The 19,340-nt window shown below is 43.8% G+C and overlaps 1 protein-coding gene across 2 annotated transcripts in view; it reads right to left on the minus strand.

Annotated features, from left to right (window-relative positions):
* The window catches only part of LOC138513667 (zinc finger CCCH-type antiviral protein 1-like), a 406,876-nt gene that overhangs the window by 300,124 nt on the left and 87,412 nt on the right, over positions 1-19,340 (minus strand). The gene's annotated exons all lie outside the window — the stretch shown is intronic.

Here is a 19,340-nt window from a genome sequence, read left to right on the forward strand (position 1 = left end):
TAATAAGGACATTGACATTTTTACTTTTAAATATCTGTGACAGTGCCAGCTTTGTGGCCCTGTCAACATGGGGGGTAGAGGAAACAGGCAGGCCCCCTCTCACCCCTCTTTACCTTCAGAGTCGGAGGCCTCCAGGTCGCAACAGAAGACACCGGGAAGCCACTGCAGCACGGCAGAACAGAACGCCGACTGACGATCCGCGGGGCATACCTTACACAGGGTGCCGCCAAGCAGCACAACACGGTCCGCAAAGTAGCACAGCTCCAGTTGACAGCTGTCAGCTGGAGCCAGTGCAGAAACGCTTCCACTAACCCACCAGGGAATATTAATAAAAATGAAAAAGGCCTCAAATCCCCACTAACCCACCAGGGATATTTTAATTAATAAATAAAGGCCCATGGAGGCCTTCTCCACTAGGCTACCAGAGATTACAATAATAATATTTTAAAGGGCTTGCAACCCTTAAGGATTCCAGCGTCCCGGGACCTCAGCAGGGTCCATGTCGGAAGAGAGCGGGGATTAACAGCCCTTTTAAGGCCTCCCATGTCCTCCTCTGTCACACCCACTGGAGCCAGGTAAGCTATTGGTTAAGGTAAGTGGTTAATCTTGGGAGGGGGTGGGGTATTTAAGGAAGTTTGTGTCAGTGTGTAAGTGTGGGTTAATTGGGTGAGGACAGGAGGAGGTAGAGGGCGTTGGAGGGACCAGTGAAGGAGAGAGCGTTTTGAAGTGCGGAGGGCATTATTAAGGAGGGGATCTGTAGAGTGTTTGTGTGTGTGAGAGAGGAGTGTGAGCAGTAGGGGTAGAGTATGAGTAGTGGAGTGGGGCAGTAATGATGGAGGTAGTAGTGGTTGGGAGTAGAGTTAGTAGGTGGTGGGAGTAACTGGCATAGGACTAGTGTGGGAGTTAGCAGTAGAAGGGTGATCAGGGCACCATATCCCTGGGGGTCCCTGAAGGTTGAACAGGGGCTAGTACAGAGGGTGAGCAGGGCACCTTACCCATGGGGTCTGTAACAGTGAGAGCGGTGCGCAGTGCACTTTATCCTGGATTAGTAGAGACTGAGAGAGCTAGTGGTATTAGCAGAGTGGGAACAGTTGTCGTGGTAGTAGCCGGAAGAGCAACAGTAAGTGGGAGGATAGGTGTAGATATTGGTATAGAGTTGAAGAGGAGTTAGGATTAGGGTAATAGTAGGATGCAAAGAAGTGGGGTGAGAGGAAGGAGGGAGAAGACGGAGCAGAGGTAGAGGAGTAGTGGGAGACATCAGTTGTAGTAAGAACAGGAGTGGGAAAAGAAGTAAGAAAGAAGAGTGAATGAGGAAAGGCAGAGTGTGAGATTGGAGGGACAGTGACATGGTAGGAGAACAGTAAATAAAAAAGGTTCAGTATAGAGAAGGGTCAGGAGTGAGAGGCTGTGAAACGTGTGAGTGTGACGCTCGGTAAACAAAGGCACCATTCCCGATTTTCCCAGCAACTAAACAACAATAGGAGAGGGAGAGTTAGAAGTTCCCTAGGGAGTCAGATAGCCATCGACTTAGGGAGAACACCATTAGTTGCAGTTAGAAGAGAGACAGCTAGGGGTTAACGATCGTTAGGGACGCCTGGGGCTGGAAGGTGGGTCCCAAGCACAGAGAAGTCGAGAAAGAAAAGGGACAGCCCAAAAATTCCCAAGTCTCTTAGACCCCAAAAAGGAATCAAGAAACAGTTATTCTTGCAATTTATTTCAATAAACGACCTTGGATTTTATTCAAAGAGTCACCGTGGTTATTTGTGGCGGGCCCCGTCACAATAACCCTCATGGATTTTACATTTATTGGGAGATTTATGCTTATGACTGTATAAATATTGTCAGTGCTGACTGACACTATGTTTTCTCTTGTCACTTCTTCATTTCATCATGCAGGATACATGTGTGACCAAGTCCACCACAAATAACAACTCCGGCTTGTCTGATGTTCCAAGGGTGTTTATTGGAAGTTATACAAACAGATCAGTTTATGGTTTCTTTGGGGGATTTATGGCCAACCAAGGGTCTTGGGGAATGTGGCGCTAAGGCTGTGCCTCTCTCTATCTCTCGACTTCCCAGGCCTTTCCCTCCTCCCTAGCCCAGGTGTCCTTAACGGTTGTTAATGATACCAACATGTGACACCTATCTGTCTTTTTCTACCTTAGGCTGCAGGTGTTTTCCATAGGACAGTGGATAACTACCTCCCTGGAAGCCCGGGCAAGCCTGCTTAGTGTTCTTGGGGAGTTATACGGATGGTGCCTTCTTTCACCCCGTACCACTGGCTCACCACCAGACATGCACAATCTCAACGGAACCTCTTCTCTACACTTGGCCCCATGACGTTCTTCTCACCAAGACTGTACTGTCCCTCCAATGTTACACTCTGCCTTCCTAACTCCACCTTTTGACCCTACTTATTTTCTTCCTCCGTTTCTCATTACCAATATTACCTCCAATGTCCACTGCCCTACTCCCACAGTTATCTTCTCCTCACTACTCCTGTCCCACTACTCCCCCTCACTATTACCACCTCCCTACTACCCCATCAACTCTAACTACTACTATTCCCTCTCTACTGCTACAACTACTACTCTGCTACCTCTTCTCGCTCTAGTCTCACGCTTTACAGCCGCTAATACCACTACTTCTTACTAGTACGACTACCTCCCATCCAACTACTACTACCCCCTCTCCCCTCCTACTCTACTGCTACTACAATTAACTCCTTACACTCATGCACAAACACCCCACATACCCTTCTCTGCAATAACCTCCACACTCCTTGAGCACTCTCCTCCTCTGGTCTTTCAGACGTCCTCCTGCTGTCATCACCCAACTAAGCCACACTAAACTGTTCTCATGCTCCCTCTTAAATATCCAACCCCTTTCAGGATTGGTCAATTTACCCTAGCTAATCACTTAACTAGGGTAAGGATAGCTCAGGGGCAACGCACTCATCTTGGAAGCAAGACGACGCAGAGCAACACAGGTTCGATCCCGGTTCCGCACTTAGAAACCTCTGGGTATTAAGCACGTTATAAATACCCAATTACAATTAGCTGACTTGCAGTAGGTATGACCACTAGGGCTGGGGAGGCTCCTTAAGGGCCTATGTATTTGCCCATAGGGAACTGCTGTACCCTTGTGTGCAGGACAATCTTTGATATATAATTCCCTGGTGGTTTAGTGGGTTCCTGTTCTGGAGATGCATGGCTCTGGCTGAGCTTCTTGCAGGAGCAGCGCTCTATCTCCTGCGCCTGCAGCATCCCCGACCGCATTAGCAGTGTTTGTTTGCCGCCCAGGGGTAGTGCTCTTTCTGGTGCCAGAGGGCTCCTTCTTGCACCAGCAGAGGTGCTCTTCATGGCTCCCCAGTGGCGTGCAGTGACCCAAGGCTGGCTGGGCCAGCTGGCCTCCCTGGTCCCCAGCATCGCCTACTTCCAGATGGTGCCCTACTGCAACCACCACACTGCCTCCTGTGCTCCCTATTGCTGCACTCAGAGCCACCGCCTGTTCAGGTAAGGATGGCCGGGGACGGGGGGATTGTTCACACTCAGGCGCCTTGGGGGCCCAGGGTTGAGTTCCCCCTCACTCCCCTGACAGGGCCTGAAAACAGGCCCTGTCACATATGCTTTTCATAATACTGACACTTTTAAAAACGAGTTGTACACAAACATTCATTTTGAACAGCAACTACCAAGTACAACACTATCATAATAGAACCAATCGAAATTTCTTTCCAACTACATAATAGTGACATAACCATGTGCAGAGGGACCTGACAATCATGTTTCCATTTCTATTTCTATAATCTGACCTGATAGCTGCTGCCTGGTCTACCTGGTCCCCTACTGACCAGTAATCTACACTAGGATTATTGCACACAGTCCGATCCCTCAGCTGCTGCTATATATAAAATATAGTTGCATGGAATTGGAGTACCTTACTCTTCATTTTATACATTATTTTCTTCATTATCCAGTAACTAATGGATGTACTATTGTTGCTTTGCATGCATACATTAAAAAAATGAACACAGGTGGAACGATCCATTGCCTCAGGAATCTGTTATCGAGGAATTCCAGGCAAAACCTCAGAGAAAACCTTCCGCCTTAATTCTCCAAGATATTTGAGGATTTTCCCAGTAGCTAAATCGGGGATCTGCCATCAGCTCTAAATTTAAAGGGCAGAAGTGTTTTGCTCCTGTTCCCTGAGCAGTGAGGACAAGGAGTTGCAACTCCTCCCTTCAAAGGCAGGCAGACCCGTTGTAGTGCATGAAGGCGTTATGGGCGAGGTGAGGCGCCTGGTCCAGGAGGTTCCCTGTAGAAACAGTTAGCACCCTGTGTGGGGAGGGCCCCGACAGCCCCTCCCTGCAAACTGTTAGCCCCTCTCTTAATCAGAAGGACCTTGACTTGTATAGCAGAGGAACCTGATGGGGTCCTCACTTCTCTTTCCAATATATCCTTCTCCCAGGTGGCCAGAGAAAGGCCGTCGCTATCGGATCCTGACTCTGGCGGTGGTAGGCGAGGAAGGATCACCCGGGTGGAGGAGACTTGGGGAGTGGGGATGAGGCACCCTTGGTGAGACACGGTATCCCCCATTTCCTTTTTGTAGTAAATCTAATGTCCCCCAGGTCCTTGTAGGTTATTAGCAGTCCCTTCTCTATTCTGCAACTAAATTATTTCCCAGTAGACTCCAATCAGGTACTGGGGTGAGGAAGAGACACACCATAGCCATACATCCTCTCTTGTGCGATTCTTACTCATACGAACACCACTTAGGTACTGAGATGAGGCCACCATTAACACAGAAGACAGACTCGAAGAAGAGACATGATTGATCTAGTTGTTGGGCTCATTATCATAGAGCTGGGAACTTTAAAACAATCTCAGCTGAGAGGCTGAGGGAGAGGCACGAACAGCGCAAAGCAGAGTTCCAGGGCGGATGTTGTGTTGCCGAGAAGGCACCTTCCCAAGACGCTGGGAGGTATAGGGAGCGGAATCCGGTGCAGGGAGCGTGCGGGGCTCGTTGGCAGTCTGAGGCGAAGCTGGGAAAGCAGTGTGGCACAAAGCAAAGGTACGAGGAGTGATGGAGAAACTCCTGAACACTCACGGGTGCAGGACCACTGACTTCAGTGGACCGGAGCTGAGAGAGAGCCAGCGGGGAATCAAGGAAACTATGGAGAATGCCGTATGCCAGAGGGAACCAGAGCGAGCAGCCTGCTATCAGAGATGTTTCTCCAGAAAGCCGCAGAAAGTGGAAAGCAGACCGTGAACAGGCTGGTGAGTCCGCCTGGGTGAAAAGGGGGCCCCAGACACAGTGAATGGGCGGTTTAGTGCCAAAGACATTACCATTTCAATATCTGAATTGAAATCAAGCAAACATTGCCAAGAGTCAAATATGAAAAGTAATTAACACAATGAAAAGTTGAATCAGCAAGCATTGCCAAGAGTCAAATATGAAAAATAATGAACATAATGAGAAGTTGAATCAGCAAGCAGTGCAAAGAGTTGAATACGAAAACATGGCACAGAGCCAAGAATAGATGGGACAAAATAACTGTAATAGTATCCAAGTCTGCATACAAGAGAAAACTGGTGAAAAGGGCGCCAGATGCTTTGATTGAGAAACTTGAAACACAGAATAATTTTTCTAGCAGGAGAGTGTAGTGGGAAGTTTATGGTGGAATGTACAAGTTGCTGAGTTTCCTAGCAGGAAAGTGTACTGGGAAGCCTATATTGGTCTTGCAAGTGAAAACTACTAAAGAAGTGAATGATGACAAAATAGTGATGATAAAGCTTTAAGGGTACTTGAAAGGATATTTGGTGAAGCCCCACTGTTAAGTTGTAACTTTGGCAAGATACTAATGAAACAGATCCAAGTAAGGTGTATAGGTTGTGTTACCTTTAATGGGTGGACCGTGTGGTCCAACAACTGCGTCTGGACCAAATACACCCATCTAAGCAAAAACCATATTGTGATTGAATAAAGGAAACCTGTGTGAACTTAAATTGATGAACTGAACTTTCTGAATTTTATTGGTGAGAGGTAACCAAACCCGGAGAGCTGGGAAGCATTGAATATGCCAAGGAATTTTGTTATTTTAAAACAGTGGAAATACTGAAAGACTTGAAAGCTTGGAGGAAGGGAACCCCTCTTTTGTAAAGTGAACTATATGGACCTTGGGGAAGGGAAACCCCTTCTCCACCTAAGAGCTGGAAGAAACTCTGAACATTTACTTTGAATACTTCTCATTTGATGCTGACATCCCGCACATTGTTTACAATATGATGTGAGGGCAAGTATAGGTTTTGGACACTGACAGACATTTGCTTTGGACTTCCTGACACAGACTATCATTAGCTTTATTTAGGTAGGGAAGTCCGACCTTGGCATAGGGCAAGTTAGCCTTTATCCAACCCTCCTTATTAGGTAATAAAAGCAAGCTACATAAAAATCAATTCAGTTGTCTGTGTCTACTCCATGATGCCTTCACAGTGGCCTGTCTTGCCACAATAGAATCTGATCATAAGCCTGTGGTGCCTGATGTGCCCTCGCAGAGGTTTGCTGTTCACCCCTCTTGAAGAGTGGATTCTCTGCTGCCAAAGATCTTTCTCATAAGCAATGGTGCTATCTGCTTTAAGGCTGCCACTGGTTGGAGGTCATTGAAACGTGCAACCTTTTCTGCACTGTAAGGGTGTGGAAGTAGGATGCTGGCACACAGGTGGCATGTTTGTTGTCATAAACTTCTATTCAAAAGAAAATAAGGGAAAAGCCTACCTGGCCCTATTAATAAGAGGGGGATCCCTGCCTCAAGCTAAATACAAAGGACTCTGTCTAAACAAGAATAGTCCACCGTCCTGTGTCATAAAATGCCTATTTCCATCCCTGAAACATAACTAATAAAAAAAGAGGTAAAGGCACTTCTTGGTCCAGAGGAAGGCCTTTCTTTCTCTGGACAATGTATGACTGCATGTGGGAAATTCGCCTGCAAGAATGGCTCCCTTCTTCAGGTTTCAGTTCCTCTCCAGGGTGCGAACATAAAGTTCCAAATTCAATTAAAGAAAAGCTCAAAGTTGTACGTTGAAACAAAGCAAAGTTCAAAGGATAAAGTTCCACTGAAATATCAACATTCCTTATTGCCCTAACGTTAAATTTACTGTTAGGTCCCTGAAGAATGTCTCCCTACTCCAGGTGTCTTGGCCTTGATGCTTTCTCAGTGTCCAGGGAATGACTCCCCCGCCATGGACCTTTCTTGGCTTGTCTTTGTGTATACACGATCAGGGGGTATGGCTTTCTTCCCCTTCTCCCTCTTGGCTTGCGCCAAGTTTCACAATGTCAGGGGTGGGGGAAATCTGTTTTTCTTCCCCTGATTTTCCTTTCAACTGTTCTTGTGCTTTACAAGACTCCCAGGGGAATGGCTCCCTTCCCTTGGTCTGAGTTATATTTCACAAGTTCTTTTCACAGTGTCCTGGGAATGTCTCCCTTCCCTGGACCTTCCTTCGCATCTTGAGGATGTGGGTCTCAGACCTGTGTGTGTATTTTTCTTTATTTGCAGTAGATCTGGTTCACCATCCTACCAGGTATTGTGACTATGAAGATGGCTTATGCACTTCATACAAAGGTGAAGGTCCTATACCCGTGGGTTTCCCTCCTCTTGACTCTGCAGACCAGGTTCACTATCCTACAAGGTACTGTGAGTAGGAAGATGGCTTAGGAGGCAGTTTTTTGTGGGCTGTGGGTCCCAGGCCCGTTGTCCGTGTCTCTTCTGCCCTTCGGGTCTCCCACTAACCTTCCTTGTCACCCGGACTTCCTCAGGGTGCTTACAGGTGAGTATTGGCTGTTTGTAGGCTCTTTCTCCTCGATTGGGTCTTACACTGCTTTTCCAGAGGCTGTAGTGGTTCCACAGCATTCCCCTTCTTTCAGGCTGTGCGGTCTCAACGTTACTCGTGCCCCAGCTCTCCCCCTCGGCTGTATGCCCTGGATGATGAAGTGGCCGCGGTTGCCTCTGCCGGCAGGCAAGCATCTTGGCCCCTACAGTCTCTGCGTCTCCACTTCTGCGGTTCCATTTAAGTTTCCCGGTTCCTCAAGGGAGTGTCAGATGGCTTGAATTGTCCTTCCGCTCTTTTTATCTCAGATACTTTCTTTCTGATCTCGAAGCAGCTACACCACTGTTTCTGGTTTTGCGGGGCCATCAGTAGGGATGTAACGGTATAACGGTATACCGTTAAAGATACCGTGAACCACTTAATTGAACAATAATAACCATCACATTGTTTATACCGTTCATACCGTTAAGTGTGCTTTTCAATCTGATTTGGAAAGGCTGCAGTAAGCAATTGCTGCGCAGTCTTGGTTTTGCACTGTTGGATGTGCCTCTGCCAAGTAGTTTTAGTTTTAGCAGTTTTTAATGCCATTCAATAAACCACACGTGCCTGACACAAAATCAATATGTTAGCAATAGGAAGAATAAATACAGTGCCAAGAAGGAAAAGGGTTTACTTTGGGGTGGCGGCTTTGGGGTTTATATATTTATAATGGATAATGTTCTCTAAACATATGGCAATGGGGGATTTCCCTGGTTCTATCATTGAATTTACATATAATAAGTCACACTGCGAAAGTCACTAATCTCTGTGGGTATTCCCTGCTGCCATACCAAAGGGTAACATGTTAGTGATTACTGAACACCTTTTGGCCCACAAGTAAACTAAAGGCTGTAACGTAAAGAGAAAGTGTGTGTGTGTGTGAATGTGTGTATGTGCACAAGCGTATACTACCATCAGCCTCCATTGATCTGTGGCATGCAGGTTATCAAGATGGCAACATGTTCATCTTCACCAGTAGCCAGTTGGAAAGCAAAAAGCCTAAATGACCACTTAAGAAAAGCTTTTCAGTTTGCTTTGCCAGTTGCAGCAGGCCTCCACCCCACCCCCTCCTCTCCACACGTGTGTTTGTGTTTGGTGGAAGCAAGGCATTTCAGTGGAAAGTATGTTGAAAAGCCCAATTATGGCCCTGGGTGCCTGGTTTTGTTTGTGATGATACATCTGTCAATTTATGACCTTTTAGAAAATATTTGTTACGATCAGTTAACTCCACCTGCTATACCGCGATAACCATGATATACCGTCATTTGGCAAGAAGGTTATCGTACCGTTATAAAACGAATACCGTGACACCCCTAGCCATCAGTATGTCTCTGTGCCTCTTCTTCATCAAGTCCGCAATGGATATTTATCCCTTAAGGAGTCCAACTTCTTCTTCATCCCAGTAGTTCCTACTTTGCTGGTTTTAAGGAAACAGATAGGAATACTGGAGATGGTATTGGAGGGTGGTCATGAGAAAGGAGGGTTAGGGTAAGGTGGGCTATGGGGATACCATTTTATCCCCAGGCTGTCACTAATCCCATGGGGGGATACCCAGCCCATGAGATCCACCCGTTGAGTACCACCACCAGGGGGACTATCAGGTAGCAACCTCACCTGCCTGGTCTCATGGGAAGGGGCTCGCCTAGGTGAGAAGTGACAACGTCTGGGGATTCATCACAGCACCTATAAGGGGCCTCGGATATAATAAATGCAAAATCAATGTGTTGTGGGATTGCGTCTTGCACCTGTGTGGCAAGAATTTCCTTCTCCTCCCCCTTACTCCGACTGTGAATCCCTAGTGGAAATTCCTAGATGCAGGTACAAACTGTGCACATAACACTTTCATTGAATTTCATCTAAGGTGTGGGGGGGCGGTGTTAAAGCCAAACCTCCTCACACATGTTCATTTGTAGACCATTGCATTTTATAAAAATGTGATGAAATTCATAAGAATCATAAAAAAGAACTTGAGATGGCAGGAAATGCTTGGCATCATACATAATGCATGATAATGATTCAGAAAAAACTCTGGTCATTGAGTAGCTATAATTTTTCTATCCAAACTGATTCCATCTAACCCAATTGCAGCTGTTGAATGCATGCTATTTATTAGGAAAAACATTTCTCAATTGGGGCAGGGAAAAGTGAAAGGATATGCTTGTTGCCTATAAATGGAAATACTAGGGTAACAGCAATGCTATGGCAGATGCATTATGTAATATAAAAATCATTTGAGCCAGGTTCGATACAGACTATCTATATATATAAAAGTGAAAATGTGTGGGTTTGTGGCTTTGCGTATGTTCTCCATACAATTCCACACCGTTTCACCAATATACACCATATTCTGCACAGTCATCTGTTAGGTCCTTCCGCACATTACTGGCTACATGACATCTCAAAACCTGGGTGTGGATTTGTGGATTTGTGTATGTTCCCTATACAATTCCACACTGTTTTAACAAGCTGCACCAAATGTTGCACAGTCAACCGTTAGGACCCTCCGGACATTACTGACAACATGACATTTGGGCTCCCCACCCCTTTCCCTGGATTTCAGCAAAAGTCAACATTTATTTGTGGGTTTGTGGCTTGGCGAAGCGTTGTTCCTTATAAATTCCATACCGTTTCACCAATCTGCACCAAATCCTTTAGAGTTGCCTGTACCTATGGTGGGAAAATACTTTTTTGTATCCCCGCCTGTGTTCAGAAAATAACTTTGAGGCAAAATGAAACACTAAAACCGAATTTTATTTAAGTATCAGAGACACCGTTTTTTCTTTCTGCTGCAGCAAACTCCACATGTTCGTACAATCTACCATGGGAACCACCTGGCCTCTCTCATTATTTCTCTGTGTCTGCCCTCCCCCATTCACAAGGAGAGCATTTATACATTTTACAGTTAGTGTAGCCTTACAGTCTTTGACCCTGGGCTAATTCTGAACTCCAGCTAGAGCATCAACTTTCTCTCTCGCAGCTGTTCCTTGGCTATATAAGATACTGAGCTTGCTTTGTAAGCATAAGTGGGCAGCTGAATCCATACATTGGCATTCTATGTTATTGCAAGCTCAGGATTTCTAAAGCAAGACATGTTTGCAGCTTTCCTGGTCAGGAGAATCTATGTCACAGCATTTCACAAAGCCTACAATTTTAATACAAGGTTTACACTATGAAGGAATGAAAGCCCTGGCAACGCCGGGTATATCAGCTAGTTTGATACTAAAATGTGATATTATCACACAGGAAAATATGACATTATCACACAGGAAAATGTGACTAACAGTGTGTTAAAAGCCAATATTAATTTTGGATACATACATTCCTCCTGTAATCCAGCATTCTAAAACCATTTATAAAAAGTATAAAAGAGTAAATCCTACTCACTACAGGCTAATTGCCTTATTTGACGCTCAAGCAAAATTGTTTGCCAAAGTGGTTCTATAGAATCGGCCCACATGGGCAGATGAAAAATAGATTAAATATCTGTTTCAAACTGGCTTTGGTGCAAGCCTTTCTACTGCCAAAAATATCTCTACTGTGGAGCTGATTGCCCAAATCACTTTAACGATCAAGAAACAGCCACCATGGGCCTCATAACAAGTTGGGCGTAGCATTAAAAATATGGCGGTAATCATATTACTGCTGCATTACTGCTCCGCCCAACTATGAGTTGGGAGGAAAGTCGGCAGCTTTACCTCCACCTCTGAGCTGGAGGTAAATCTGCCAACTTTCTGCCCATTTTCTGCGCAATTACCACAGTGCAATTTGTGTTGCGATAATTGTGCTGAAAATGCCCCATAGAGTTCTATGAACTTGGGAAAAAAATAGAGATTTTCAGCATTGCCGCAACTCGGGATCCGGCGCTAATAGCGCCGGACCGAGTTACGGTAATGCTATTTGGGTTGGGTGGTAACCCAGCGGATTTATCGCCGGTATACTGCCCACTCGTGATGAGGGCCATCCCTTATTCGTAGACAAGTGATTGGCCTTTTGCAGAGTTAACTACGACAAACCTTTGCAAAAGGTATGGAATTGGGGTTTTCCACATAGTTTACTGAAAATGATTGTGGCCTTGTAAGGGTCAGAATAAGTGAATAAATGCGAAAGTGGCGGTCACCCAACTGATCCCTAAAAATTGGGGACCTGAGCAGGGATGTGTTGTTGCTCCATCATTATTCAACATGTACATGGCAGAGGTTTGTGAGGTTCTTTGATCAACCAGAACCTTTTGACAAAAACTAGCCAGCATGCATGTCCAATGTCTTGGATGCGATGATGATCTGCTTATTTTAGATCTCACACCGATGGGCATTGTGGTAAGTCAGAATCAGGACAAGGCCAAGATTTCATTTTGCATGAGGTAGTTCTTTATTTGAACACAAAGCCCTATACTATCCCTAGGTTTCTCAGCCCTATTTTTATGGAAAGTGAGTCTAAAGGGTGCTCGTCAGCATGCCTTACAAAATAATTCATGTCCCCTGGCCAGAAAACATACCCTAACTGGATTCCTGTCCCTACCACCATAAACTAGAAATAACCTAATCTAACGAAAAGTGCTATAAGGTTTTCAACCCAAATGATAGAAAGGTGACTGGTTTCTGAACCCACAGTAATGTTTCCGTATCTGAAAGGGCTTGCCGCCCGATGCACAGCTCCAGCAAAGACACCAGCAAATGTCTCTTCCAACTTCCCCTCCTGGAATTACTTATCAGTCATTGGATAGTCTCTCTTTCTCCCTGGATAGCCAAGGACTTTGGCTTATCCTCGAGTCATCTTCCACCCTTGGGAACCTCCCCTGGTTTGTAAGTTCACACCAGGCATTCTCCTTGGGTCACTCTCCAAGGAACCTCGAGGTGTTTGCTCTACCCAATAGCCTCCTTGTTTTTCTCCTCCCTGGGGTCTTGGGTTTCATAACCCACCTGGGGGTTCAGTTTCTCTCAGCCCACCTTTGGGCCAGGCTTCATTCACCCCGCCTTGGGGTCAGATCGCTCTCTCCCCACATTGGGGTCGGATTTTTGTCACTGCACCTTGGGGTCCTGTGCTCTCACCCAGCCTTGGGGATTTTTGCTCTTGCTCTGCCTTGGGGTCTGGTTGCTTGCACCCCACCTTGGGGTCTCTATTTTCTCACCTCGCCTTGGAGTATGACTGTGCTAATAGCCACATAATATAACACAATAAATGTTGTATAGTCTTAATTGTTTTAATGTTACTACACAAACTACAGACCCTGTCGTCTCTCATAATATTCTTCCTTGCGCGCGCGCGCGCACGCACGCACGCACGCACGCACGCACGCACGCACACACACACACACACACACACACACAGACATATGGCTGACACTGTAAGAAATATGCGGAAACACTTGATCTGAAAATCGATGAGATGGGCAATCAACTTACCTATACACTTACTGTAAAACAGAAACCTATTGATAGCGATTACACTAAAAATATTGTTTTTCTTGCAAGGATGACTCGCCAGTGTAGTATCTGAAAGGGATATATTCATTAGGACAAATCCCTAAATCCATTGAGGAATTTCCATATCCAGAAGGGGTAAGAAAATACATTTGTATTTGCTATTATGCGCTAGACTCTCATGAAGTGCTAGGGGCCTAGAAACATATTCTGAGAGAAGACAGGGTCTGCAGTCTGTGTAGTAACACTAAAACAATTGACACTATACAACATTTATTGCTAGATTATGTGGCTATTAGCATAGGCTGAAATCGTTGCCCAGGGAACGTTGAGGAGTACTTAGTGATTTTTGCGATCTATAAAGGCAGGACAATGGCTCTAAAGTGGTCAATGCTGCACTTCATTTATGACGGGACATAGAAAAACTCTTTTCCAGTAAATGGTATGACGAGAATAGTATTTTCTGCTATCCGCCAAACAGGCTTTACATCTAACGTCGGAACAAATGTAAATCTGATTCTACTGAATCTCATTAAACACGAAGCAATAAAAAACAAAATGATGGTTCATGCCACCTTTATTGACCTCCACATGGCTTTTGACTCCCTCTCAAGACAGAACTCGTGGAAAAAATTAACAGCATGGAAATGTCCCACTGAAATATTGGAACCAATCAAATTGTTGTATTCAAATACCTCCATAACGATCAGACTATCAAAAGACGGCATTACCACTCCTTCCATTAAGACAACGAATGGATTAAAACAAGGATGCCCCTTGGCAGCTACTCTTTATATTCTGTACACTGCAGACTGTGAAGATCACCTAAAAAACAGTGTGCTTAATCCTCCCAAAATAAATTCCACCTCAGTCCCAGTCATGATGTACGCGGATGACATAATTCTATTAGATAAAACAACATCCGGACTGCAGGAATGCCTACAACTCTTGGGATAATATGTGAAGGCAAACGAACTACATATCAATACCTCCAAAACAAAAGTGATGTCCCTGGTGAAACAACCCTTCAAGAAGACAAAACCCTTGAACCTGACAATTGATGCTAACTGACTAGATGAAGTCACAACATTCAAATACCTAGGTATTATAATAAATCAATCAAATGTGGAAAACCTAGAAGGTAAAATGCAAGCATTAACCAGGCAAGGATGTGTGCTCCATTGAAAATTCTGCAAATTCTCTTTCAAGCCAATACTATTGTATTACAGACAGAAAGTAATCCCAATAATAATTTATGGAAGTGAAGCAATGCCTCATGTACAAGCCAGCAACTGGACAAGACTGGAAGCAATGTTTTGGCGAAAGATCTTGAGACTACCACCCTCCTATCCAATGGTCAGAATACGCCATGAAATAGCCATGCAGTCAATAACGTCAATAGTCAAATGGAAACAACTGGACTTTCTGCGCAAACTGAAGACTGATGAAAAAATACCAGCAATATAAATATGGAGAGACCATCCTACTTCCATGAACAACTCTGTCTTGCAAGCTTGGAAAGAAGATCTATTCCGTCTAATGACAACAGAAGATATATCAGTCGAAAGGCTCACACAAAGACCACAGAACGCTGAGAAAAAATTGATGGAGAACGACTGGATAAAGACGTGCAGCATCAAGACAACGTTCTCCACGAACATCCAATGTCAGACTGACATACGTGCCATGAATGAGATACCATAATATCATAATTCCCAGATCTAACTCTCCGTACAATATACATGAAGTTCTGACTAAACACTTTGCCTACCAGAGATAACTTAGCGATATCTCGGCTAATAGCGTCCTCGGAGCACCATTGGCGCTTCTGCAAAAAACACAAGATACCGGAGAAAACACATCATCTTCTAATGGTTTGTCCTGAACTTACCGAAAAGAGATTGATTTTTTGGCACATACTTTAACATTTCATCGCAGTCTATGGATGCCGAAGCACGATGGACACAGATCATGAATGGACAAGAAAACAAACTTATCTTTACAATTGTGCAATTCCTGAAGAATGTTTTAGATTTGGACAACAGACCTGTGGAAAAGTTGGTCTACGGATCGCTAGATGAACTTATGTGAGAATTGAGCCATTAATGTAGATAGATATCTACAGAGAAACGCACAACCCAATTCTCTAACCTGATAAATGAAAAGTTTATAACAAACTTAAAAAAATAAAAAAATAAATAGTATTTTGATAAAAGAAAAGGTTGCTCTTAATTTCTTATAATTATGTATAAAATATTTATTTAAACTGATAAATCCATACATTATTTTTAAGGCTTCCGGTTTTATGGTATTTATTTTTCTTCAATTTCCGTTGAGTATTTCTTTCTGTATTTATCCACATTTCTTTTTTGTCATGTAAAAAGATCATTCACAATCAGAATTATTCTGCATTTATTCTAATAAAAAAAATGCATTTATTAAAGCACACATGCAGCCATATAAGAAAGAAATGCTAGCTCCATGTTTTCCATATCAACAAACGATTGCTCCTGTGACTGCTGCTGCCTTAAGATATATGCTGTCAACAATTAATCTGAAGAACTTTAATGCTGTTTTTATACACCTTGTACACTCTCCATGCTGCCAATCTGCAATGGGATTGGCCTGTGATGAATGAGTGACATCATAAAGAAACAGACAGAAAGACCTGTTTTCAGTTTTTTCCATTTTTATAAATAAATACAGACAGAAAGCAGATTGATTTCCGTCTGTATTTATGTGTAAAAATCAGTAAAAACAGAAAACTGGCAGCCTTCATGATTTAAAAAAAAAGGATTATCTTGCGGAATAGTTGATTTCTTGTCCCTGACATGCCAGGCGTAGTTTCACTCTTTTGTTGCTCTACATTATGGTGTAGACATTGTAGTGGACAATGATGTGCTAACCTTATCTACTTTCTGTCTTTGAATCCTTAACTATTATGGGGTCATCGCATAGATTTTGGGGGGACCTGAGCTCATCCCAATTCTTTCAACATTCAACCATTCTACTTTAAAAACGTTTTAACGATTAGACCTAGAAAACGCGGGTGTGTTTCATTCTTTGCTCAATGGCCTCTATTATTTGTTTTTAATGTTACTGTGTACAAAAACGACAGTATTCTAATTGGATCCGCTTTACTCTCCTTGGTGTTCTGTCTTGATAACTGTGTGATCTGGTACAGGCTTGCTGCCTTCAGGAATGAAGCCTAACTTGTCTCTGTCGGCACTGTTCTGGACTCATCACCAATCCAGTTCCCAGAGTTGTAGATACTGCCAATAGGAATGATATAAACTGAGGCATTCCAGTTGGCTAGTGTGACCTCCAGTTGTCTTCAATGTGAATCCAAATCACCATTCCATGGGGCACCTTCTGCTGCTGTATCAGTGACAGCTGCTTCTTGATTGGGAGCATTGAAATGTGCTGAGGTGCAAATGTCATAAACAGGTGCAAAAGCTCAGAAGTGGCAATTCAATTTGGGGGCCATTCCCCTTTATTGGAAGCATCAGACCAATAGCTCCAATTGCTGGGTCGAACAATTGCTTGATGTCGACTCCTCAAAACAATGTCTTGTCTTTGAAAGGCAGTGAATGCATTCTGCAACAGCTTAAAATGATTATTTCTGTCACACATGAAACTGGCCCTTCTATCAATGGGATATTTAAGTAACCTATGTGTACTATGAGAATATTTATTTGTTATTGGTATAAGATTTAAATGCTGGTTTGGTTACTTGAGTACTAATTGTGAGGGGTCATAAATGCGAGGAGGACTGACTGGCAAAAGTTTTTTGCAAGAAGCCATTTTATTAACTTAAAAGGGTGTGATACATGCCTCGCTTTCCCTAACCTAACGTGGATTTCCCTGCGTATGAAACTAAGACTAAAGGAAAACACTCTAATACATATGAATATCTGTCCCTCATACTTATACATACAACAAAAGCATTTCAGGTATTCGTATGGCTGTTCAAGTTCAACACAAATAACAATTAGATCCAAATATTCTTGTAACCAGTGTCTGATCCCCTTCCCAAGGTTGGAAGCAGAATTTCCAAATGAAAGTTCCAATGAATAAAGTTCACTTCAATAATCAAGTTCCACTTCAAAAGGTAACATATACAAAGGTTTCTGCCAATAGCCAAGTTCTGTTTCCAACACAAAGTTCCTTCACTTCTGGAGGGTTTCACTTGGCGTTGTGTTTGTCTAAATATCAAACAAAGTTCATCATTCTTCCAATTAATTTTTCAATAGGATTTCTCTTTTCTTGAGAAAGACAACTACTACATACTTCTTCTTTGTACACAACAATGTTTTCGTCAGCATGGTTTTTCCACAGTTCAACAAGCACATAGGTGGCATTGCCACTTTCTTTCCATCATAACCTTTCACCAAAATGGAGTACTTCAATGTCTTTTTCCTGGCTGTCTAACCTGCTGCCAGGACTACCACACAATCCCTTCCTGGTGTACTTTCCTGTCAGGAGGAATCTTCTAATACTACTACAAGTACTCTGTGATGTGGTTTACTTCAAAACATCCGTAAAGTCTTTTGACTTTCAACAAAAATAAGATTCACAGATTTTTTCACAAGAATGCAACACCCATTGATGCTGTTTGCTCCACTGTTTACTTGGCCACGTATACTGTAGGTTATATTCCTCTCCAACTTTCTACTCTTCACAAGGATGGCCACTTCCCTGCCATCTTTGAGCTTTCACTACCAAACCTCGGAACGGTTGATAATTTAAGTTTCTCTCTCCAAGAGCTGTCTTTCCCCTTTCTTTCAATTCTCCTTTTTTGGCTTAGGCAATGCTGGTTTCTAGCGGTCTTAAAGATTGCCCCCTCTTTACTTTGGTAATGCTGTTTACAGTTCTGTTTTGATATTGCCTCTGCTTTCCTTTGCCAATGGTGGTTATACCGGGGTTTTAATATGGCCCTCTCTACTCTTGGGCAATGGGAATCACAGTATTTCTCAAATATTGTTCTTCTATTTGGGTAGGGCTAGTCAAACACTCTCTTCGTTCATTTCCTTTTCACATAATCTTTAGGACAAAATCACTTCTGTTCATAAGCTTGGTATAAATAGCGCCAGATCACGAGAAGCGGTAAGGTGGTAAATCCCTATTTCCCATTGGGTCTGTTTGACCGAATGGGGCTGAGGGCGCTATTAGCGACAGCGCTAATAGCGCAGTAAATACCCTCTCCGCCGGTGCATTCACCTCCAGCTCAGAGCTGGAGGTGAATGCGTCATGGCAAGGCCAAACTCGCAATTGGGCCAACCCTTAAATGTGGCGGTAATAGCACTGCCGCATTTAAGGGCTACCGCCCAACTCGTGATGAAGCCCAAAGTCTGGAGAATGCCTCTCTTCCACAGGGAAACCTGCAACAGCAGCACTTCCTGCTGCACATCTCAACTTGGGCTTCTCTGGCTCACGACTCTCTCAGGACCATTAACCGCTAAAGGCATGGTGGTGGCCCCGGTGTCCTCGTCCTGCCTCTGCTGCATACACAGCCACGTATAACTTATTCTACTACCACTCCTCCTCATTTGCAACTGAGGGGGATTTAAATAGTCAAAATTCCCACTCAGGTGTGGATTGTTCAGAGCACTAGACTGCATATTGCAGTTCCGTGCCTCTGAGCTCCTCTTCCTTGTCCCAGTACCTATGGCATTATGGGACTTGAAATCCCCAACATTCTGATTCTTCTTTTTATCACATATTTCGGTGTTAGTTTGGATTAACTCACTCTGTTGGTAAAGCAGATCTCTAGATGAGAGTTTTAAAGATATTAATGGTTGTTTATTATTTTCACAGTTTAAACCAAAGGAACGATCATCTTTCTCAGAAGGGAGGGTATTGATGTTCTGATTATTACATTGACCAAAATGACTTTAATTATTAAGATTTTGGATACCTTTAGAAAAGGGAGTTTGACTCTGACAGCAAGTCATTAGGTATTCTGGCATCATGGCTATCTCATCCTTTAAAGATGAACAGTACTGCGTCTCTTCTATCGGAACCCTCCTGTTCCCTTGGGGGCCTTCTCCTCCCA

This window comes from Ambystoma mexicanum, chromosome 12 (assembly GCF_040938575.1).
Source record: "Ambystoma mexicanum isolate Mex_15411 chromosome 12, UKY_AmexF1_1, whole genome shotgun sequence".
In the NCBI taxonomy this organism is placed as follows: domain Eukaryota; kingdom Metazoa; phylum Chordata; class Amphibia; order Caudata; family Ambystomatidae; genus Ambystoma; species Ambystoma mexicanum.